The 24,504-nt window shown below is 42.6% G+C and overlaps 1 long non-coding RNA gene across 1 annotated transcript; it reads right to left on the bottom strand.

Moving 5' to 3' along the window:
- Positions 1-2,419: 2,419 nt before the first annotated feature.
- Positions 2,420-19,408, bottom strand: LOC121652955. Its single transcript, XR_006012716.1, has 3 exons — positions 19,398-19,408; positions 4,302-4,306; positions 2,420-2,714 (listed from the first exon to the last, which is right to left on the bottom strand). It is a non-coding gene; the product is annotated as an uncharacterized LOC121652955 (long non-coding RNA).
- Between the last annotated feature and the right edge of the window lie 5,096 nt (positions 19,409-24,504).

The following is a 24,504-nucleotide window of genomic DNA, read 5'->3' as shown; positions in this document are numbered from 1 at the left end:
ATGTGTGCTGCCACCTCCTCCTGACAGACCGTATCCCCATAGCTCTGCTCTGGGCTCCTGGAGAGAGCATCAGCCACTGCTAATGTCTTGCCCGGTGCATGCTCTGCTATAGCATTGAAGCGCATGAACCTCATCAATAACCTCTGGCACCTGATCGGTACACAGTCCAAGTCTTTATTGTTCATTAAAGGTACCAGGGGTTTATGGTCGGTAACTAGCCTAAAGCTATCAAGACCATACAGATATTTGTCGAGCCGTTCACAAGCCCATACGCTTGCCAGACATTCTTTCTCGATTTGCGCATACCTTTTCTCCGCGTCACTCAGTCGTCTGGAACAGTAAGCCACGGGCTTCCAGTGGTCCTGATGTTGCTGCAGCAACACCCCACCCAACCCGTAACTGCTGGCATCGGCCGACACCATAGTGGGCTTGCTGGCGTTGTAGAAGGTGAGTACTGGGGCTGTGGCTAATGCAGTCTTTACTCTCTCGAACGCCTCACACTGGGCAGGTCCCCACGTCCACTCCATGTTTCCCTTCAGCAGCTCGTACAGTGGGTGGGCCACCGTTGACAGCTCTGGAACAAACTTGGCTAAATAATTAACCATCCCTATGAACCTTCGAAGTTCAGTCACATTTTGTGGTTGCGGAAAGTTCTCTATCCCGGTCACTTTAGCTGGGTCAGCTCTGACGCCCATTTCGTCTATAACGTGACCCAGGAAACGGACCTGTCTTTGTTTAAACTTGCACTTTGCCTTATTCAGTTTCAGGCTTGCTGCTTCGATGACCCTAAGCACTTCTGCTAGGCGTTCATCATGTTGCTCCTCTGTCACCCCATGGATCAGAATATCGTCCATGAAAATCTCCACTCCCGCCAAGCCTGCCAAGGTCTCGGCCATTTTCCTTTGGATATCTCGGGTGCACTGGTTATTCCGAATGGGAGGCGACGGAAGGCATACCTCCCAAAGGGTGTGATGAAAGTAGTAAGCATCCTACTTTGCTCATGAAGGGGAATCTGGTAGAATCCACTGGCTGCGTCTAGTGATGTGAACACCTTTGATCCGGTGAGCCTTGGTAGGATCTCCTCCACCGTTGGCATGATGTACTTTTCCCGTCTTACCGCTTTATTCAGTTTCCTGAAGTATGCACAGAGGCGGACCTCTCTTTTGTTAGGTTTCAACACTGGAACCATCGCAGCACACCATTCTGTTGGTTGTGTGACCTTTTCAATTATATCCTCATTTTCCATGCGCTGGAGTTCCTCCTTTACCAGTGGCACCAGCGGAAGGGGTATCCGCCTGGCAGTGTGTACTGCATATGGCTGGGCATCTTCCCGTAGTTCTATTTTAACAGGTTCTGTTTTCAGTAGACCACTGGAACCAAACACGCTGCTGACCTCATCCGTTCTCTTCACGAGGCCCATTTTTACTGCTTCCTTGCAGCCTAACAAGCAGCTTGTCCCCTCTATCACATACACATTAAAGGAATACTTTTCCCCTTTATAGCAAGTGGTACAAGAGAACATACCAAGGCATCTGAGATCCCCTCCTGGGCTTACAAAACATGTGTCTGGAGACCCTAATTTTACTTTAGGGCTCATCATTTTGAATGTCCTCGGATCTATCACTGTAGCATCAGCCCCCGTGTCAATCTTAAAGGTTATAGTCACATTATTTATGGGCAAGCCTACAGTCCATGTGTCCTTATTACTTTGCCTATTGACTGCACCCAAAAAGTATGATTGTTCAGGCGGCTCGGTTGTGACTTCTCTCACAGCTTTAGTACGGCATTTCCGTTCCCAGTGTCCTTTCTTTTGGCATTTATTGCATCTACCTTTCAAAGCTGGGCATTGTCTTTCATCAGAGTGTTGTGGCTTTCCACACCTACCACACTCCTCCTTTGGTCGGGCTCCCGGGCCGCTGTGCTCTTGTTGCTGTGCCTTTTTCATATATTGTCCTCCCTTCTTTGTGACCACTTGAACGTTGGCCAGCTGGACATCAGGTCGGTTGGCTTGAAGATTTATGTGACGCATCACCTCCTCTGCTTGGCGTACACGTTCGATCACGTGCCCCAGCGTCAGGTCTGCTTTGAGCTGAAGCTGACGGGAGAGCTCCTTATCGGCGATGCCTACCACCAGACGGTCTCTTATGTGCTCGTCCCTCTTATCTCCGAACTCGTAGTTCTCCGCCAACTCATACAATGTCCTTATATACATCTCCGCCGTTTCCCCCGCTTGTTGGCAGCGCTGGTAGAAACATGCCCTCTCGTGTATGACGTTACGTCTCGGAATAAAGTATTCATCAAACTTTTTCATGACGACGTCGAAGTTCTTCGTATGAGCTTCCTCTTCGAGCTCAAACGAGTTGAATATCTTCTCCGCCTCACTGCCCATTGCATAGATCAACGAACTCACTTGAATCTCGCCGTCTTCTTTGCTTAGCTTCGTGGCCAACCGGTAGCGGCAAAATCGTTGTTTCCACTCCGGCCATTCCGCTGGGCTCGCGAACTTAAATTCACTCGGCGGGTTGAACTTTGACATATCTTCTTTTCCTTACAGACACACAGGCTCTTCTGACACCATGTAATGTCTGTTACTGTCTCTTACAGACATAAAATGTAAACACTTCCACGCGAGTTCACTGTGTTCGGTTTTTTTATTAACAGCCACCACCATCAACATAACATCCAGCTACATACATATACTTCTCCTTCTTCTCCTACTCCTCCGAGCCTATATCTAACTATAGTGCCCCCTATGGGTGAAACCTACCATAGTTTAGCTCCTGTCATTACAGTCTCCTCTTCCTTTTTTCTACTTTCCTTTTTACTTCTTCATTATTCTCCTTTTTATTCCTGTCCCCTCTGGTCAGGTCCAGCAAGATTCGGCAGATTCCATAAATTCTAAGCAAATAAGATAAAACAATATATTTCAATAAATGAATAAAAAAAATCTGATAATCAAAAGGAGTCTTATACCCATAAAACTCCTCTTGGCAAAGTGAATTTGTTCAGCACAACACAGCAGCCAGACCATCATTCTGCTGCCACCGTGCCGGACAGGACAAGGTTTAAAAATAAAATTAAAAAAAGGGAATTTCTCCAATAATCAAGAGACTTCTGACGTTTGAGTTACTTTCACACTGAATTTGTATTTGTATTGACTGTGGCTGCTGTCTCCTTTAAAATAACCTTTAACCATCATAGATGAACACCTAAACCTCACCACAGCCTGAAGCCCCATTTCCACCAACGGGTCCAGGTCGGTTTGGTAAACACTTATCTCTGTTTCGTTTCCACAGCAACTGTAACCCTACCTGAAGGGTGGGGTTAAAACCGGATAGTGATATATCAGCTACATTAACAGTGTGATGTGCGATGCCCTAAATTCTAAGAACAATACAACACAGAAACAAAGGAGGAGAATGTTGGATGTTCACCCATTTGTGTTCTTTCTTCCTGGCGTGTGGCTTTGAACAACAAAAAAATCCACCATTTAATCCACCATCCATTTAAACTCCTCTTGACAAGACCTTTGTACAGTAGGCAGCACGAGTTCCTACAGTACAAAGAATTGTTTGCAGACACCAGGAAGCAGCAATGCTAACACATAGCATAGCAGCATGACTAGCAGGAAGCAGCAATGCTAACACATAGCATAGCAGCATGACTAGCAGGAAACAGCAATGGTAACACATAGCATAGCAGCATGACTAGCAAGGAGCAGCAATGCTAACATGTAGCATAGCAGCATGACTAGCAGGAAGCAGCAATGCTAACATGTAGCCTAGCAGCAAGCAGCAATGTTAACATGTAGCATAGCAGCATGACTAGCAAGGAGCAGCAATGCTAACATGTAGCATAGCAGCATGACTAGCAGGAAGCAGTAATGCTAACACATAGCATAGCAGCATCACTAGCAGGACGCAGCAATGCTAACACGTAGCATAGCAGCATGACTAGCAGGAAGCAGCAATGCTAACATGTAGCTTAGCAGCATGACTAGCAGGAAGCAGCAATGCTAACATGTAGCATAGCAGCATGACTAGCAAGAAACAGCAATGCTAACATGTAGCACAGCAACATGATGGGAGAAACTCTGCTAAAAGACTGTACCAAGCATTGGCATCAAATCAAACACAGTTCAAATCCCAAGCAGTTATGTGGGAATGTAAGTTCTAGTAGTAAGATGTCATACACAACACAAACAAGAGGTCACATGACAGCAGAGACTCTGCTGGTTCCAAAGACGTCTGTCTCATCACGGTGGGACAGAAACTCTGGAGCTAGCAGCCAGAACCAGAAACCAGGTCTTACTGTTGCTGTTTGTGGTGAAAAGTTTGATTCCAGCTCTAAAACCTCTGCTAATGTTTCTCCTATGACTCTGCCTTTGTTTGACACGAACCATGAAGGTCCTACTGGTTTCCACGGAGATGAAGGAGGTTTATAGTGAAGGATTCACTCTTCCTATCAGAGACTATCTTGGGCTTCACTTCTTTCTGGATCCTCATGGTGTTTCTAGGGTGAATGTGGGGCTATCCCTGGGTCCTCCTGACTCTGACCACTGATAGAGGCCCATCATCATCATCATCATTATCATCATCGGCCGATGGCTTCCTGAGATATTTACCTGCGTAACAACTCTATTAAACACCTGGAAACACTGCTCAGCTTCACTTTTTTACCTTCTATTGTAGCAGAGATCCTCCTCAGATATTACTTTATTCATTCCTAGGATTACTTTACTTATTCCTAGGATTAATTTATTCATTCCTAGGATTATTTACTTATTCCTAGGATTGCTTTACTCATTCCTAGGATAAGATCGAGCAACCGGGGCAACATGGTCCTTAAAGGTCAGCTGGTTGTCTACCATGACACCAAGATTCCTGGTAGAAGATGTAGGCACAAGCGTGATGGAGTCAAGCTGCACGCTTATCTGTGGCGGTAAGGAAGGATTGGCTGGACAGACAATAAGCTCAGTCTTGGACAGATTTAGCTGAAGGTGGCGATCCTTCATCCATGTGGAGATATCAGCAACATGCTGATATTCACATTGAGACGGTTGTGTCATCAGGTGAAAAAGAAAGGAAAAGCTGAGTGTTCCTCAGCATATCGCCAATATCAACTTTACAGAAATATTTGTTATACACCACGACTCTCTACAGTCTGCGTGATGTATTTAATGTATTTGTGAGAGAAATATTCCCATTTATCGTACAATAAAGTGCAGAGAAAAGTCAGCAGGTGAGGCAAACAGTACTCTGCCTCACCTCAAGGGGGCGCACTTAGACACCAACACGTGTGTGTGTGTTGCCAACTTAGCGACCTTTTATGGTTTGTTTATTTTTTAAAGCGACTAGGTAGTATTAGAGACTTTTGTAGACTGACGTATATGAAAGTAGTTTATTCTTCTCAATGAGGAGTGGGTGCTGCTGTGTATAAAAGCAACCAGAAGAGGCTTCTGGCAGCAGCAGTAGCTGCATTCAGAGCAGGAGATGACCACCTGTTTCATGACCAGGCTGAAAATGAAACATTCAAAGGTGCTGCAGGATGATATATTGGTAACAAAATGACTTTACTGGACTACAGTAACGTGTTTTTCTGTGTTACTCGAGCGGTGTTTGCTGATCTGTTTTAGGTGGTACACGCTTGCTGCTTCCTGTGTGTGTGCTTGCCTGGGCACGTTGCCATAGAGATCGATTTGCGTGACGTAGCTGATTGTGCGCCAACTAAAGAGAAAGAAAAAGGGAGCTGGAGAGTCAGAAATACGGGCTTTTGGTCAGTAGCAATATTCACATTATTTTCAGTTCATTTCAGTCCAAACTTGTGGTGAAAGATCCTGCTCGCCGGGCAGTGGAAGGAGTCCTTCAGCAGCCGGCCCGCCTAAACAAGCAGCCGGCCCACCTAAACAAGCAGCCAAACCGCCTAAACAAGCAGCCAACCCGCCTAAACAAGCAGCCGAACCGCCTAAACAAGCAGCCGAACCGCCTAAACAAGCAGCCAACCCGCCTAAACAAGCAGCCGGCCCGCCTAAACAAGCAGTCAACCCGCCTAAACAAGCAGCCGAACCGCCTAAACAAGCAGCCAACCCGCCTAAACAAGCAGCCAACCCGCCTAAACAAGCAGCCAACCCACCTAAACAAGCAGCCGGCAGCCTAAACAAGCAGCCAACCCGCCTAAACAAGCAGCCGAACCGCCTAAACAAGCAGCCAACCCGCCTAAACAAGCAGCCGAACCGCCTAAACAAGCAGCCAACTGTTTCCTGGAGCACAGCAGCCGGTAAGACAGAAATTAACAAGCTAGTTGCAGGTTCATTGTAGGAGACATGCTTCCCCTGTCGAATATTAAATCGGCCAGGTTTAGAAAAATACTAGATAAAATAATGATGAGACAAGTGTGTTAATTTCTTCCCACAGACAGGGTTGTTGTTCTTGTGGTTTTAAAGCAATTTTGTTTACAATATACAGTAAACACTCTGCAGACAGGCAGTAATGATTCGGCTATGATGTTTGTCCATGTCTACCCGCTGAATTAAGAAATGGTAAAGGAATAAGTAGTGAAGTTACTTTTCAAATGCAGTAATGAGTAATTTCATTACAATTTACAGAAGTAATGAGTAACTAGTAACTAATGACTTTTTTAGAGTAACTACTCCAACATTGCTATTCTCTGGTTTCCACTGAAGGTAATGTGGTTTTCTTTAGGAAAAAATAACCATTTACGATTTCTACTGTGTTCCTGGTGAATTTACTCTGACACGGTAACACATTTCTTGATCCCGACACGTCTGTAGTAATCTCACATGTCTCAGCTTTCTGTAGCGACCGAGGTCATGCAGCCCTTGTTATTGTGATGATAAACTTTATTTACTTTGGGAATGTCATTTCAGACAGGGGCTAGGAAAATAATCTTCATCAAGAAGAGGTCAAACATAGTGCTGTTGTCAGTTTGTTCTTAGTGACGAGTCACACAGGAAGTGATTTTTTTCAACCAATCAGTGGATTGCATTGTGTCAAGCTCCACCCTTTTCTGTTCAGTCGGTAGGATTGGCACCCCAGTGGAAGGTTCCCCAAAAAGTAGGATGACTTGGATTAAATATTCCAGGATCCTTATCTGATAATGATCCCATTTTTTGTTAGTGGAAATGGAGGGAGTGGAAAGGAGTATGTAACGATCTGGATCTGCTGGTGAAAACGGGACTTATTGGCCCTGATTGTAAAAAAGTGTTGAACCTCAAAAATCACTTTGAACCTTGGGGGGGGGGGGGACAAAATTATGGTCCCCACAGTCACAGGAAGTCCCCCTGAGTTGGTGTGCCATCAGATTCAGTCCCCATCATGGAATGAAGTAGAAATATAAACACACCCCCATCAATCGACCCTGGGGACCATCCGTCATTGGCTGCAGATATGAGGAGGCTGAAACAGAACTAACCATTAAGGAAGGCGTCGAGTAATTGACCTCTGCTTCGTGATTGATCCATTGATGACAGATAAGACTCTGTGTGAGTAAAAGCTGAAAGTAATTTAATCAGCTCTGAGTTCTTACTGCTTAATCAGCTGAAGGACGAGTTGCAGACGAGTTTGTGTCTTTAAACACTGCCGTCACCGTGGCGACCTAAGAGCACCATCTGCAGTTTCTCATCCTGTATAAACATCCTTCCTGCAGCTCAGAGGATACAAACTGAGAGGCAGAAACGAAGTACAATCCTGTCGTCCTGACACGCTGCAGGCAGCATGTCGACCTTCGAGATTTACACAAAGAAGAAAACGTACGAGTCGAGTGTTTGCTCTTGTCTTAGTTACGAAGGGAGCAGCAACACGCACAAAGCTCCGTGTTGAGAGCTGAAGTGTTTAAAGCTGCTGGATTAACATGACGTCTTCCTACTCCCACCATCACCGCTACGCGTCAACTGTTCGTCACCTCAAAACAACCAGAAATGTTTTACATCCTGGTTAAGCTGCTGAACAAGAGGGTGGCTGAAAAGAAACATCAGCAGTGTTGGAGAGTAATAAATAGAAAATACAAACCTAATTCCAAAAGAGCTGGAACGCTGTGCAAAACAAAACCAGAATCTCATCAAGCCCTGTTTTATTCCCAGTAGAACATTTTACCAATTCATGGAAAATAAGAGCTGATTGTTAATCTGATGGCAGCAACAGGGCCACTGCTCGCAGTTTGGGTGCCCTTAGCCCAACTGCTTGGGACACCCTATCCTCCAAACTCCCCAGACTTTGGAATAAGGAAAATATTTGTATTTAGAAAATTTCTCTGGATTAAAAAGTCATGCATTTGACTGGTATTAACAGATTTAAATGACTCAGGAGCTGTATCTCAAAACTTAACCAGTTATTTATCTCGAGAAATGTAAAGGGCTCTGTATTAACTGGAAGCCAAATTTAAAAATACTTTAAATCCAGTTGTTCTGGGTATCTTCATTAATTTAAGCACCATTATAAATCATACAGAATCAGACCATTAACCCTTAAAACTCCTCCAGTGCCCCTGAGTGCTATTACTTTTATCATCATCAGCCTGAGGAGCGGTGTGTAGCTCTGTGGGATAAACTGTGATGGATAGCTACTCTTTTCCAGGCATTTCTGTCCCATCCAGTAACTTTACAACCCAGCCACTAAATGTAGTTTTATTCAGAAACTGTATCTGGTAAATCCACAATGATCCATGATAACAGCATTATTTATCACATTTCATCATAAAAACATCACCATCACTACTATGGTGCTGCTTTCTTCTTCTGGTCAGTCTTTATGCTGCTATATCTAATGATACATTCATTTTACATATATTTAGCCTCAGAATCTGACAGCTGCTACAGACTGGTTTATACTGGGATTAATAACTGCTACAGACTGGTTTATACTGGGATTAAAAGCTGTTACAGACTGGTTTATACTGGGATTAAAAGCTGCTACAGACTGGTTTATATTGGGATTAAAAGCTGCTACAGACTGGTTTATACTGGGATTAAATGCTGTTACAGACTGGTTTATACTGGGATTAAAAGCTTCTACAGACTGGTTTATACTGGGATTAAAAGCTGCTACAGACTGGTTTATACTGGGATTAAAAGCTGCTACAGACTGGTTCATACTGGGTTTAAAAGCTGCCACAGACTGGTTTATACTGGGATTAAAAGCTGTTACAGACTGGTTTATACTGGGATTAAAAGCTGTTACAGACTGGTTTATACTGGGATTAAAAGCTGCTACAGACTGGTTTATATTGGGATTAAAAGCTGCTACAGACTGGTTTATACTGGGATTAAATGCTGTTACAGACTGGTTTATACTGGGATTAAAAGCTTCTACAGACTGGTTTATACTGGGATTAAAAGCTGCTACAGACTGGTTTATACTGGGTGTAAAAGCTGCCACAGACTGGTTCATACTGGGTTTAAAAGCTGCCACAGACTGGTTTATACTGGGATTAAAAGCTGTTACAGACTGGTTTATACTGGGATTAAAAGCTGTTACAGACTGGTTTATACTGGGATTAAAAGCTGCTACAGACTGGTTTATATTGGGATTAAAAGCTGCTACAGACTGGTTTATACTGGGATTAAATGCTGTTACAGACTGGTTTATACTGGGATTAAAAGCTTCTACAGACTGGTTTATACTGGGATTAAAAGCTGCTACAGACTGGTTTATACTGGGTTTAAAAGCTGCCACAGACTGGTTTATACTGGGATTAAAAGCTGCTACAGACTGGTTTATACTGGGATTAAAAGCTGCTACAGACTGGTTTATACTGGGATTAAAAGCTGCTACAGACTGGTTTATACTGGGATTAAATGCTGCTACAGACTGGTTTATACTGGGATTAAAAGCTGCTACAGACTGGTTTATACTGGGATTAAAAGCTGTTACAGACTGGTTTATACTGGGATTAAAAGCCATTACAGACTGGTTTATACTGGGATTAAAAGCTGCTACACACTGGTCTACACTGGGTTTAAAAGCTGCTACAGACTGGTTTATACTGGGTTAAAAAGCTGCTACAGACTGGTTTATACTGGGATTAAAAGCTGCTACAGACTGGTTTATACTGGGATTAAAAGCTGCTACACACTGGTCTATACTGGGATTAAAAGCTGCTACACACTGGTCTATACTGGGATTAAAAGCTGCTACACACTGGTTTATACTGGGTATAAAAGCTGCTACAGACTGGTTTATACTGGGATTAAAAGCTGCTACAGACTGGTTGATACTGGGATTAAATGCTGCTACAGACTGGTTTATACTGGGATTAAAAGCTGCTACAGACTGGTTTATACTGGGATTAAAAGCTGCTGCAGACTGGTTTATACTGGGATTAAAAGCTGTTACAGACTGGTTTATACTGGGAATAATAGCTGCTACAGACTGGTTTATACTGGGATTAAATGCTGCTACAGACTGGTTTATACTGGGATTAAAAGCTGTTACAGACTGGTTTATATTGGGATTAAAAGCTGCTACAGACTGGTTTATACTGGGATTAAAAGCTGCTACAGACTGGTTTATACTGGGATTAAAAGCTGCTACAGACTGGTTTATACTGGGATTAAAAGCTGCTACAGACTGGTTTATACTGGGATTAAAAGCTGCTACAGACTGGTTTATACTGGGATAAAAAGCTGCTACAGACTGGTTTATACTGGGATTTAAAGCTGCTACACACTGGTTTATACTGGGATTAAAAGCTGCTACACACTAGTTTATACTGGGATTAAAATCTGCTACACACTGGTCTATCTTGGGATTAAAACCTGCTACACACTGGTCTATACTGGGTTTAAAAGCTGCTACACACTGGTCTATACTGGGTTTAAAAGCTGCTACACACTTGTCTATACTGGGTTTAAAAGCTGCTACAGACTGGTTTATACTGGGATTAAATGCTGCTACAGACTGGTTTATACTGGGATTAAAAGCTGTTACAGACTGGTTTATATTGGGATTAAAAGCTGCTACAGACTGGTTTATACTGGGATTAAATGCTGCTACAGACTGGTTTATACTGGGATTAAAAGCTGCTACAGACTGGTTTATACTGGGATTAAAAGCTGCTACAGACTGGTTTATACTGGGATTAAAAGCTGTTACAGACTGGTTTATACTGGGATTAAAAGCTGCTACAGACTGGTTTATACTGGGATTAAATGCTGCTACAGACTGGTTTATACTGGGATTAAAAGCTGTTACAGACTGGTTTATACTGGGATTAAAAGCTGCTACAGACTGGTTTATACTGGGATTAAATGCTGCTACAGACTGGTTTATACTGGGATTAAAAGCTGCTACAGACTGGTTTATACTGGGATTAAAAGCTGTTACAGACTGGTTTATACTGGGATTAAAAGCTGCTACAGACTGGGTTATACTGGGATTAAAAGCTGCTACACACTAGTTCATACTGGGATTAAAAGCTGCTACACACTAGTTTATACTGGGATTAAAAGCTGCTACACACTGGTCTATACTGGGATAAAAAGCTGCTACACACTGGTTTATATTGGGTTTAAAAGCTGCTACAGACTGGTTTATACTCTGATTAAAAGCTGCTACTCACTGGTTTATACTGGGATTAAATGCTGCTACAGACTGGTTTATACTGGGATTAAAAGCTGCTACACACTGGTTTATACTGGGATTAAAAGCTGCTACACACTGGTTTATACTGGGATTAAAAGCTGCTACTCACTGGTTTATACTGGGATTAAATGCTGCTACTCACTGGTTTATACTGGGATTAAATGCTGCTACAGACTGGTTTATACTGGGATTAAAAGCTGTTACAGACTGGTTTACACTGGGATTAAAAGCTGCTACAGACTGGTTTATACTGGGATTAAATGCTGCTACAGACTGGGTTATACTGGGATTAAAAGCTGCTACAGACTGGTTTATACTGGGATTAAAAGCTGCTATACACTGGTTTATACTGGGATTAAAAGCTGCTACACACTGGTTTATAGTGGGATTAAAAGCTGCTACAGGCTGGTTTATACTGGGATTAAATGCTGCTACAGACTGGTTTATACTGGGATTAATAGCTGCTACAGACTGGTTTATACTGGGATTAAAAGCTGCTACAGACTGGTTTATACTGGGATTAAAAGCTGCTACACGCTGGTTTATACTGGGATTAAAAGCTGCTACACGCTGGTTTACACTGGGATTAAAAGCTGCTACACACTGGTTTGTACTGGGATTAACAGCTGCTACAGACTGGTTTATACTGGGATTAAAAGCTGCTACAGACTGTTTTATACTGGGGTTAAAAGCTGCTGCACACTGATTTATACTGGCATTAAAAGCTGCTACACACTGGTTTATACTGGGATTAAAAGCTGCTACAGACTGGTTTATACTGGGATTAGAAGCTGCTACAGACTGGTTTATACTGGGATTAAAAGCTGCTACACGCTGGTTTATTCTGGGATTGAAAGCTGCTACACACTGGTTTATACTGGGATTAAAAGCTGCTATAGACTGTTTTATACTGGGATTAAAAGCTGCTACAGACTGGTTTATACTGGGATTAAAAGCTGCTACAGACTGGTTTATACTGGGATTAAAAGCTGTTACAGACTGGTTTATACTGGGATTAAAAGCTGCTACACACTGGTTTATACTGGGATTAAATGCTGCTACAGACTGGTTTGTACTGGGATTAATAGCTGCTACAGACTGGTTTATACTGGGATTAAAAGCTGCTGCACACTGATTTATACTGGGATTAAAAGCTGCTACACACTGGTTTATACTGGGATTTAAAGCTGTTACAGACTGGTTTATTCTGGGATTAAAAGCTGCTACACACTGGTTTATACTGGGATTAAAAGCTGCTACACACTGGTTTATACTGGGATTAAATGCTGCTACACACTGGTTTATACTGGGATTAAATGCTGCTACACACTGGTTTATACTGGGATTAAAAGCTGCTACACGCTGGTTTATACTGGGATTAAAAGCTGTTACAGACTGGTTTATACTGGGATTAAAAGCTGCTACACGCTGGTTTATACTGGGATTAAAAGCTGCTACAGACTGGTTTATACTGGGATTAAATGCTGCTACAGACTGGTTTATACTGGGATTAATAGCTGCTACAGACTGGTTTATACTGGGATTAAAAGCTGCTACAGACTGGTTTGTACTGGGATTAAAAGCTGCTACAGACTGGTTTATACTGGGATTAAAAGCTGCTACAGACTGTTTTATACTGGGATTAAAAGCTGCTGCACACTGATTTATACTGGGATTATAAGCTGCTACACACTGGTTTATACTGGGATTAAAAGGTGTTACAGACTGGTTCATACTGGGATTAAAAGCTGCTACACACTGGTTCATACTGGGATTAAAAGCTGCTACACACTGGTTTATACTGGGATTAAAAGCTGTTACAGACTGGTTTATACTGGCATTAAAAGCTGCTACACACTGGTTCATACTGGGATTAAAAGCTGCTACACACTGGTTCATACTGGGATTAAAAGCTGCTACACACTGGTTTATACTGGGATTAAAAGCTGCTACAGGCTGGCTTATACTGGGATTAAAAGCTGCTACAGACTGGTTTAGATTAAAAAAAATAAACGTGCACAAACAGTTGCAGAAAAAGAAAACAAACTGAATGTTCTGGCCTCACATGTGCCAGTAACAGCTCTTTACGGTTATTTGACCAGTTACAGAAAAGTTGAATCTCTGACATAAATAAGCCACAACTGCTCGACAGATTCTTCTACAATGAACCAGTTAATGTGAATCCATCATGAATTATCCAGAATATTGCTGTTGCTCTGAGAGTCTACAGTTCTTCAAGGACAAAACTAGAAGGAATTAATCATTAAAACTTTAAATACAGATTTCTTTCTTTTCTTTAATTTTATGAACTGACAGGTTCAACAGAGGAATCTGTGATATCCAGAAGAAATTTTATTCTAACTTCAGAGAGAACAGCAAGAAACTGACATGTTTCCCACTGAATCCTTCTGTCAGCTCATCCTTCACTGGAACACACTTAATGTAAAAGGTGAGTGGCTCACACAGCGATAAATTGATTATCTGATAGGGAGCTGATCAGTTTAGTGATCGGTTGGCCAAGCCGAGGACCAACTAAATAGGTTTGTAGTAAATGAAATGCTCATGCAGACCTCTGGCAGAGAAGATGGCCTGGGATCAGCCCTCAAGGTGAATTTTCAGCTGCTCCTGTGAACTGCTGAAGGTCAGCAGATCAAGAGTCCGTGCAGTTTGCGCTGCACCGCACAGCGAACTTCATGGATCAGAATCAAAACAGGGAAAATAAACAGAGCCCGCACAGTGTGGTCAACTTAAAGCCAAATACAGTTTGGAAAGAAATGTAAAAATTATATCCTGAACAACTGATGCTGCCTCTGGAGAAAATGTCAGGTATAATATCTGATCTGTAAGGAGCTAAAACAGAAGGTGATATGAATGACAATGTTAAAAATTTAATTGTTTCTCCACAACAGAAAGGAGGAGCTGAGCTGGTTCATGCGTCTGATGAGGGTGCACCTGGTAGCCTCCGCTGGAGGTTTTTCAAGCACCTGGGACGAAACCCTGGGAAGATCCAGGACATGTTGGCAGGAATAAAAACTCGCCATTCACTTAAACAGGTGCACCTGTTCTACTGTTAACGCTGATATCCAGCCAGCCAATCACACGGCAGCATGTAGCCATGTAGACATGGTGAAGACAACTTGCTGAAGTTCAAACTGAGCATCAGAATGAGGAAGAAAGGGGATTTAAGAGACTTTAAATGTGGCATGGTTATTGGTCTGAGTATTTACTGGGATTTTCACCCACAACCATCTCCAGGGTTTCCAGAGATGGTCTGAAGAAGAGAAAATATCCAGAGCAGCAGTTGTCTGGACCAGAATGTCTGCTTGATGTCAGAGGAGAATGAACAGATTCAGTGTGGGACACGCGGTGGCAATTTCTGACATTTCAGAAAACTTAAACTGGGATTGTGTCAAACTGTTAAAAAAAACTTGAATGCCTTTCAGAAATGAAGTTTTATCTTTCATGACTGTTTCAACTTTGAATGAAGTTTCTATGTGAAAGTATGCCTGAGTTGTTTGGCTCAAAAAAGGGTGTAAATGCCACAAACTGATCAGACTTTTCCCATTTGAGTCGCATTTTTTTTCTCAAATCTGCACGTTATGTACAGAGATTAGCGATGAAAACGAAAGAAGTGGAATAAAAACAGATTGCAATATATGAGTCTTATGGTGCGTTTACACCAGCCCTTTTGGTTCGAATCCTAGATTATTTGTTCGGAAAGTCATTCTTGTTTGGGGAGGTGTGAATCACAAATGAACTCTGATCCATCTACAAACGGTCTCAGTTCGCTTTAAGTATACCAAATGAAGGACGTAGACTGCAACGCAGGGAATTGTGGGTAAACCTAACCTAAAACACATGAGTGATTTAGGATGATAGCCAGGAGAAATGTCTCATAAAAGAAGTTGTTTAAAGGTCTGAGAAATCTGATCAACCTAAGGCCGCTAGCATCAGATCCGGCGCCATGGAAACAGAAGTTGTCCTGCATTAACCAATAAATTAGCCAGTTTTACCGTTTGAGTAAAAAAAACAAAAACAGGCAAACAAATAACAGCAGGAAATATCTCGTTTAGTTTTACGAGTTAACTCCAGAAACTTGACCCATGTTAAACAGAACTCTTTGTTCCCTGTCAGACAGGATTCAGATCGAAGACGCGTCTCTTGTCCAACCCGGTTTGTGTGTTTCAGTTATGTTGCGTCTGCTGGCGTGTTCCTGCCGTGTTCCAGGCGTGTTCCAGGCTGTGATGTTTTTTTGTCTTTGCTTCATTTTCTCAAGTCTGTTTTCTCCATCCCAGAAATTGTATCTCTATCAGTTAAAGAGCCGCGCTAACTCCATCTGCCTGTGCCAAAGTCATCTTTTTAAATTACATGCTACTATAGAAAAATCTTTTTGACACTGCGGCCTACATTATAGCTGGAGTGGCAGTAAGTCTGGCTTCAGGGTTGTCAGCCACCTAATATAATGCTATAAAAAAGGTGTACAATGTGGACAAAATGTGCAAATCACATCTACAGAGCTGCAGAGGCTATGGGATGATAATGTGGCTGTCATGGCTGTGGCATTTCCTGGATGTAGAGGATGGATGTCGCCTGAGGGTCTGAGAAGTGAAGCCAATGCTGAGGTGGCTTTTTAACAGCCAGCAGCAGCTCTCAGAAAAAAGACCTGACTTATTTGATTTATTACCTTAGCTAAGTCTGAAATATGAAAAGTTTATTGTTTTATCATTTATTTACTGTTTGCGGTCAAGACGGAGAAAATGTGAAACTGTTGGTGTAAAGTTGACTTTGGTGCTACTGGTGGAAATTAAAATGATGTGATGCCTTTATATAAATGTTTTAACCAATAAACATTTCCATTATTTTCCAGCTGAGGGTGGTCAGAACATGACGCCTCTTTATGAAAGAATAAATGTCTCAATGAGGCGAGTTAAATCAGATAGCCTCCTTCTGTGATGAGGATGTGACTTGAGGTTGAAATCTATCCTCAACAACCTGCATGAACAGTGTCAAACACACACAAATCCTAAATATGAAGACTCTCATGCTTCGCAGTGTAGGAGGTTTAGTTCAAAAGCATCAGTTAGAAAAATCCTTCATCCGGTCTCATCTGCTCTTATTTATCTGCTAGCTTGTCTTATGCAAATGTTGCAGCTCTGTTTATGGTAATGATGAAATTACCATTTACATTCATTCTGAGAGGGATGTAATGGAACAAAGGTTTAAAAAAAAGGAAAAATGGTGACACAGAAAGAAAAAAGGCTGCTGATGTGTCCTGGATTCATGGTGCTGACGTCATTGTTTCAGAGAGCAAAAGATAAAGATTTCTGTCTGCGTTTCCTGCAAAGTTCATGGCTCAGCAGGGAGCCGCAGGTGTCCTCCGACTGCCCTCATACCCGCCATGTGCGTCCGCGTGCAGGGATGAAACAAGGCGTCATGGTGGGATTCCTCCTTCTGATGTTTTTCACTCACCCGCTCCCTCCCAACGGGGAAGGAAGGGGAGCTCGCTCTGGTTCAGCACCCCCTCTTACTCACTCATAAAAAGATGGGCGCGGACCACGAGAGGTGAGAGAAGAGATATGCTTTTAATGCCAACAGAGCAGTTGTGTTATTTTAGATTTTTAGATTCATATAATTTATATTCTGTAGTGTCAGTGGGAGTTAAAAGCTTAAAACCATTTAAAACTTCTGCAAAAATTTTCCATCTTGTAGCTGGAATCAACTGCTGGATTTCTTATATAACAGGGATGTCAAATATATGGCGCAGGGGCCAAAACAGGCCCACCTGAGGTTACAATCTAGCCCGTGGGATCAATTTGGTAAATCTGAAAATAACATAGAAGATATTAGCTTTAATTATTCAATAAAAAAGAACTTTAATATTTTAATAACAGTAACTGTAATCTCTGTGTCCATTTGAGGTTTCATATTTTCTATTTAAATGTAAAACATTTCCAAGGTAGAAGGAGAACTTGTTCTATCTTTTCTATATGAGATAGGATTAGAAGACGATGTCTCACTCTGTAGTTTGTCTTTTTGTTTTTTTTTTTGCTGACAATAGTCGACGGCTAAATTCGTTGTTGACTGTTTTTATTGTCAACAACGTTGACTAATCGATGCAGCCCTAATACATATATATATATATATATATATATATATATATATATATATATATATATATATATATATATATATATATATATATTGTCCCCTCGCCCTCCGTGGGCGGTCTCTCATACATCCAAGCTCGGATCCTCTACCAGAGGCCTGGGAGCTTGAGGGTTCTGCGCAGTATCTTGGCTGTTCCTAGGACTGCACTCTTCTGGGCCGAGATGTCTGAGGTCTGTCCTGGGATCTGCTGTAGTCACTCTTCCAGTTTGGGGGTTACTGCCCCGAGTGCTCTGATGACCACGGGCACCACTGTTGCCTTCACGTTCCAGGCCTTCTCAAGTTCTTCTTTCAGGCCTTGGTCTTTCTCCAGTTTCTCATGTTCCTTTTTCCTGATGTTACAATCGCTTGGTATTGCGATGTCAACCACAACGGCTTTCCTCTGCTGTTTGTCCATCACCACAATGTCCGGCTGGTTTGCCATCACCATTTTGTCTGTCTGGATCTGGAAGTCCCACAGGATCTTAGCTCGGTTATTCTCTACCACCTTCGGAGGTGTTTCCCACCTTGACCTCGGGGCTTCCAGTCTGTACTCCGCACAGATGTTCCTGTACACTATATTAATGCATAAATTCCTCAGATTAATTTTTTGACTTTCCTAATAAAGCATTGGTATTGACGATACTCGCGCTTTTATTATATCGGATTACTACCAAATCTCAGCATTACCCACCCCTTGTTCCCATATGCTTCAATAAGAACCTCTCACTCTAGTCGGGTAAAATAGCTAGTTTTTTGTCAGCGGTTGCCATGGTGACTCCAGGTATCAGGGCTCAACTGATGACATTTCATTGTGGCTTCCAACTCTGGGCAAAGACTGAATCAACTCACAGCAGCCGATCTGGAACCGAAAAATCACAGCTCAGAATAAGTTAACCCAGAGTTTCTGACTAGACCCAGTTAGTTCAACCTCCGTCCTGGAACAGGCCCCAGGTGTCTGTATCCTGTCTCCAACATTGGCTTCTTTCGGATAAATGCAGCCATGAAACTACAAACACACTTTAATCTGCTCTATTCTTCCTCAACGGTCCCTTTGTTTTCCCTCTTGTGTGTTGCAGAGAAACACAAGCACTTTTGTTGTCCGCCTCCCACCCCCACCCCGCCGTGATTATATCAATGAACCATCCAAACCCATCGTTACAATCCATGCGCCGCTTTAAAACCTTCATTACAGCTTTTCCAAGTCATTACATGGTTTTTACTGTTAATTAAAACTCCATTTATGGGAGTTGGGTAAGGAGGAATAAAATCTGCTGTGTCAGCTGTCTGAGCCATAATGAATGCTATCTGGGAAAAAGACAGTTGGGACAGAAATGACCGCCATTGTGAAGCTTAATCAAGGTTTGGCTGTCGCACCACAGAGGTGGACTGGTTCATATGCTGCTGGCAACAGTTTGCAGCCCCATATTTCACAGATCTCAGCTTCTCTCATGCATTAACACCACATTAAGGCTCAATCTAACGTAGGCTTGTGAGAAATCTGGAGTCAGGAGGCCAGGCTGAAATCAATGCATGAAGAATCGATTAAGAAAGGCCAACAGATGCATGAATGCCTTCTGTGCCAGCTTTACAAGGCCAAGAACCGAGTCCCTCCACCGTCTATGAAGCTATAAACCCGCAGGATGGGGCATGGACGTCTCATTTATGGACTATGTGCATGTGTTGGCCCTGGTGAGCCAGCATGGTCCTGCATGACCAGGTTTACCGGCCTGATTTTCTCATTGTGTGCAGCTTCACTCCCCCTGTGCAGGGTCGTTTCACGCTTCACCAGCATTAAGCTTTGTGTGTTTCCAGTTAAATGCAGATCCAGATGGTCTGGATGTTTTGATTGTGCTACGGCTGAATAATTAGTCTGAGGTGACAGAAAAGTAATCTATTACATACAGAAGCAGCAACACGCTCATAAAGATGCAGTTCTGGCTGCGCCTTCGAGCCAGGTCTCTTATTACCTGCAGTAAAAAAACAACTCGTATTGCGAAGCGTCCATAAAAAGCAACACTTTGGCCTCAGCTCTACTTTACGTCCCTGTTCCTCAACAAGTCGGAACGCTCGGGGTAAAGAGACAGACATGTTGGTTTCAGACACCATGTTGATGTTGCAGTGCTCATAATTATACATCATATTAACATGCTTTGATTGCATGTTGATGTGTTTAAATACAGCATCCCTCAGGTCATCATAGTCGAGTCTTCAGCGTTTAGTTTCTGAAACAAACTCCCAGGAAACTGCAGGTCTGCTGAAACTTAAATGCTTTTAATATTCTGTGTCATGTAAAGCAGTTGGAATAGTTTCTGCATGAAATGTGATGTAGAAATAAATCTGCCTGGGCTTTTAGATGAACTGGACAAAAACTAGTGAACTAGAGCTGGAGCATGACTGAAAGTGTGGATCAGAGTCATTAATATTACTGCGAGGCCTTGTTTGTCCGTGTGGTACGACCCAGTAACAACGTTTAGGGTTGATCTGGGTGATGATGGTGGAGGTGAGCTTCTCAGACTGCCATGATCTGTGGGCGCACTCTTTGTATACGATGTACAGCAGCTCCTGAGGAGGATGACTTTAAATGCATCACACTGTGTTGGTGTGTGGATCTTGGAGTCGGGCTGTGGGAGTTTATGAGTTCAGAGCTGAGAGTGAAGTAAAAAGTCGATGGTAGCGAAGATGCAGGTCACATCTCATCTTATATAATGCTGACTTCACTGTAAGAGGCTCAAGCTGCAGCAGTAAATGAAAAGATTACATCGAGTGCTGTTTTCTGAGCAGCGAAGCCCCTCAGGGGTTTACATGGTGGGTGAACTCTACAGTATCTCATCAAACACAACTGGAACAAATTTATTCTGATTTTAAGTAGAATTTCTTCAGCTAAGAGGGGATACGCAGTGTTTGTTTTGTTATTCCAACTTCAGATAAGCTGCTTTTTAAAGCGCTCTGGTCCCAAGAAGACAGCAAGCGTTACATGATGGACTCCTGGAAACATGCATGGCAGGAAGAGACGCTGCACATGTGTTAAACTGACATGAAGACCTGGTGTCTGGTCTCTGCAGGACGCTGAATCCAGATGTGATTAAAACTTGAAGCTTGTGCTGCTGCAGTGTTTCCTTGGTAGATTTGTCACCAATCAATGAAGATTTTCATTTACCCAAAATCAATTAAATGTTGTCATTTTTACAAAAAATCTAAGCTACGTCATAGAGAGTCGCCCATGTCGCCCAAGAGAGCAGGATCTAGCTGCATCAGCTAAGGAAGTAGAAAAACATTCAGCATCCTTCAGCTTTCTCTCTGAGTTATAATTAAACATTAAATATATTCACGATCACAGCATACATATAGTCTTTAGCCCATAGATGTCTAACATACGGCCAACAGAAGTTCTGGCCTTTGGGAGGATTTTAGTGAATGTGAATATAAAGGAAAATATTAAATGCAAATTTTTAATGAAAGTGTAGTTAAGTGTTTTATGATCTCTAAGCTGTAATGCAGATGGAAATATGTAAATATGCAATAACAAATGTTAAAAAAGAAGAAATATAAAAAATATGATAAAAATGGGAATTATTCATTTAAAATATTTAGTAAAATCAATTTAAAAACATTTAGGTTTTATAAGTTTTATAAATACAAAATTGATCAATTTAAAAGTTTTTTATACAAGTGCACAAACTGCAACCAGTCAAAGTCAACAAAATAATGTGACAGTGTCCATGGAAACGTTCTGGTACGAGATTTAACCTGGTTTACTTTACAGCCCTGACACTTGGTGTTATTTCAAACCTGATCTACACCTGCAGGATCTGCATCACCTGTAGGATCTACACCTGTAGGATCTACACCTGTAGGATCTACACATGTAGGATCTACATCTGCAGGATCTGCATCACCTGTAGGATCTACACCTGTAGGATTTACACATGTAGGATCTACATCTGCAGGATCTGCATCACCTGTAGGATCTACACCTGTAGGATTTACACATGTAGGATCTACATCTGCAGGATCTGCATCACCTGTAGGATCTACACCTGTAGGATTTACACATGTAGGATCTACACATGTAGGATCTACACCTGCAGGAGTTCTCTTTCCAGTCTGCATCTTGTTTGCATTCAAACATAAAACAGATTTGTGGACTGAAGATGTTTGAACAGGATGAGCTTTATTTTATTTTATTCTTAGTGTTTTTATTATGTTCAGCACTTTGTGTTGCTTTGTGCATGAAAAGAGCTCTATAAATAAAATGACATTTTATTTGATTTGATTCCTACACTTCTGTTTCCCTGTACCACCTGGGGTAGGGGGAGGTTAGAGGGTGGACTTGCTTCTCTGGATTCTGGGCTGATGACATGAGGGAGGGGTCAGGGGAGACTAGATTGGATTGGGGGGGACCATTGTGGTTTCTGGGGTGCTTGGGGTGGACAGGTGTCTGGTGTGGCCTGATCCTACTGGGTGCTGGGCAGGGCCCGATGTGGCTCTTGGGCCCTGGGTCCGACTCTTGGCTCATGCTTGGGGGGGTCAATGCCTGGCAGGGCCGGTGGGCCGCTGTCCCTGGTCCTCTGGGGTCTGTACTCCGTTGCCATGGGGCTCTAACTGTGGTCTTTCTCTGCTTCCTTCTGGTAGGTAGGCTGCCTGGTTCTGGCTCTGTGGTAGCTGATGGTTGTCCGGTGCTTGGGGGCCTCTCTGTCTGCTTCTCAGAGGGGTGCGGTTGCATTTGCATAACACACTCAAACGTTCATGTACACACACATTTGTTGTGTTCACTCTTTCGTCTCCTCTGTCAGGTCCAACATTAATATATAAATTCTGCAAAAAGTCATTTAAAATAAATAACTAAACGTAAGTATCAAGAGGAGCCTTCAATACGTAAAACTCCGGCTCAACACAGCAGCCAGACATCATTCTGCTGCTGCCATGCTGGACAGGACAAGTTTAAAAAATACAAAAACAGGATGGATTTTAACTACAGGCAAGATTTTTTTAATATCTGATTTGCTTTAAATACCTAGAGCTTTGTGGCCTGTTAAATTATGGTTTCTTTTTTGGATATTTTATAAAATGGAGGGAAAATCTATCCATTTATTATTTTTTTTATTCACGTCCAAATTAACCAGTTGTTTCATGATTGATGAGAAGCTGTGTTGAAAATTTACTCAGCAAATTCAGCCTCATGTTCGCGCTGTTGTTGGATGAAACACGAACCCTGAAGCAGGCGTCTCTGTGCACATCATGAAGCATTTTTATGTGTTTTTAATGGAAAATGCAGAAGTGAAACCAGTAAGTTTCAGGCATAAATGCCAGTGAGTCGACTTTCCTGGGAAACTTTTCCCACATGAAAAGTAAACTCAGTGTGTGTGAATTTAGCTTCAATGCAACGTTTCAGATGGGAAAGTGGATTCACAGAGGAGCTCATTTTTTACTGGACGTTTTGGTCTTAAATCCATCTGTCAGCTGCTGGCATAGAATCTGGAGAGACCATCACATCCCTCCATCCCTCTTTTCTTCAGACTTTTGCACATGCACACACTTACAACTCTGGCAGAGGTGCAGCACTGTGAAACGACGTGATTATGTTGAATCCCTGTCAGTGGCTCGGTCTAACCCAGTAATCCTCCCACTCTGGCAGCAGCTCCTGATCCACAGATCCACTCAGAGCAGAACCAGAGGTGCAGCAGTACCAGAGGGGATTCAGCAGCTGGGAGATTTACTGCTACCTGCTGAGTGGATGGTGTCCACTGAGTCTTTTGTTTCTGCACAACATCAACGTGGTGTGAAAAAACCTGAGGTTTATGTCCGATATCTGATGGCTGAATGTGAGTCCATCTGTCTGGTAGCTAAAGCTCAGCTGAAACTGTCTCATGCAGCAGGACAAAGATCCCAAACACAGCAGGAGATCTACAGCAGAATCAGGTGTGATATGATCCAGTTAAAGCCCAGAACTCAGCCTGACTGACCTTCAGAGAGCTGCAGACCTCGATGCGCTGCAGCAACGATGGAAACAACGATGGAAACGCTTGGTGGAATTTTTATTCTTCAATGTTAAACATATTTTCAGAAACAAAAATAACATGAAGAGGGCTGAAGCCAATTTACCTGACAAGAACATGATGGAGTGGTGGAGCCGAGCCAGTCTTGGAAACTCACTAGTCTGAGTGGAAAATAATTTTAACGTTCCAAACAAGAAATCTGCATTCTCTTCATCATCCTCTGTTTTCTGTCTGTGGCTTCCCTCTCATCCTCATTCCCATCTTTTCTTCTAACCTGATCTTTCTCTTTATTTCCATTTCTCTACACCTCTCCTCTGCTTCTGTGTAAACAGATGTCCGTCTTTCTGGCTCCAGTCTGTTTCACACTTCCCGGCATACCTGTAGTGTCTGGTTAGTATGACTGCTCTCACATGTACACCTCGCTCTGCACTCCAGCCTGGGGATTATAAACATGTCAGTGGGAAGGGAGTTAAATGATCTCTCTCAGGCTGGCTTCCTGAGTTCAGGCTCAACAAACCACGTGCAGAAAGAAGTCAAAATGTGTGCATGAAAGCAGGCGCTGCGCACATGAGCACTGGTATTTATTATCTTAATGTATACAGGGTGGGCACAGCTGTGCTCTGTCAGCAGTGATAAATGCCAGCATTATAAACAGCTGTCGTCCTGCAGAAGCAGATTCATTAACATAAGCACAACCCAAATCAACCATATATGGTAAACCACTTTCCTAAGGATGTTTTTTTTTTTTTTTTAGTTCTGCCGTT

This window comes from Melanotaenia boesemani, chromosome 14 (assembly GCF_017639745.1).
Source record: "Melanotaenia boesemani isolate fMelBoe1 chromosome 14, fMelBoe1.pri, whole genome shotgun sequence".
Classification (NCBI taxonomy): domain Eukaryota; kingdom Metazoa; phylum Chordata; class Actinopteri; order Atheriniformes; family Melanotaeniidae; genus Melanotaenia; species Melanotaenia boesemani.
This window is presented reverse-complemented; position numbering and strand designations above follow the sequence as displayed.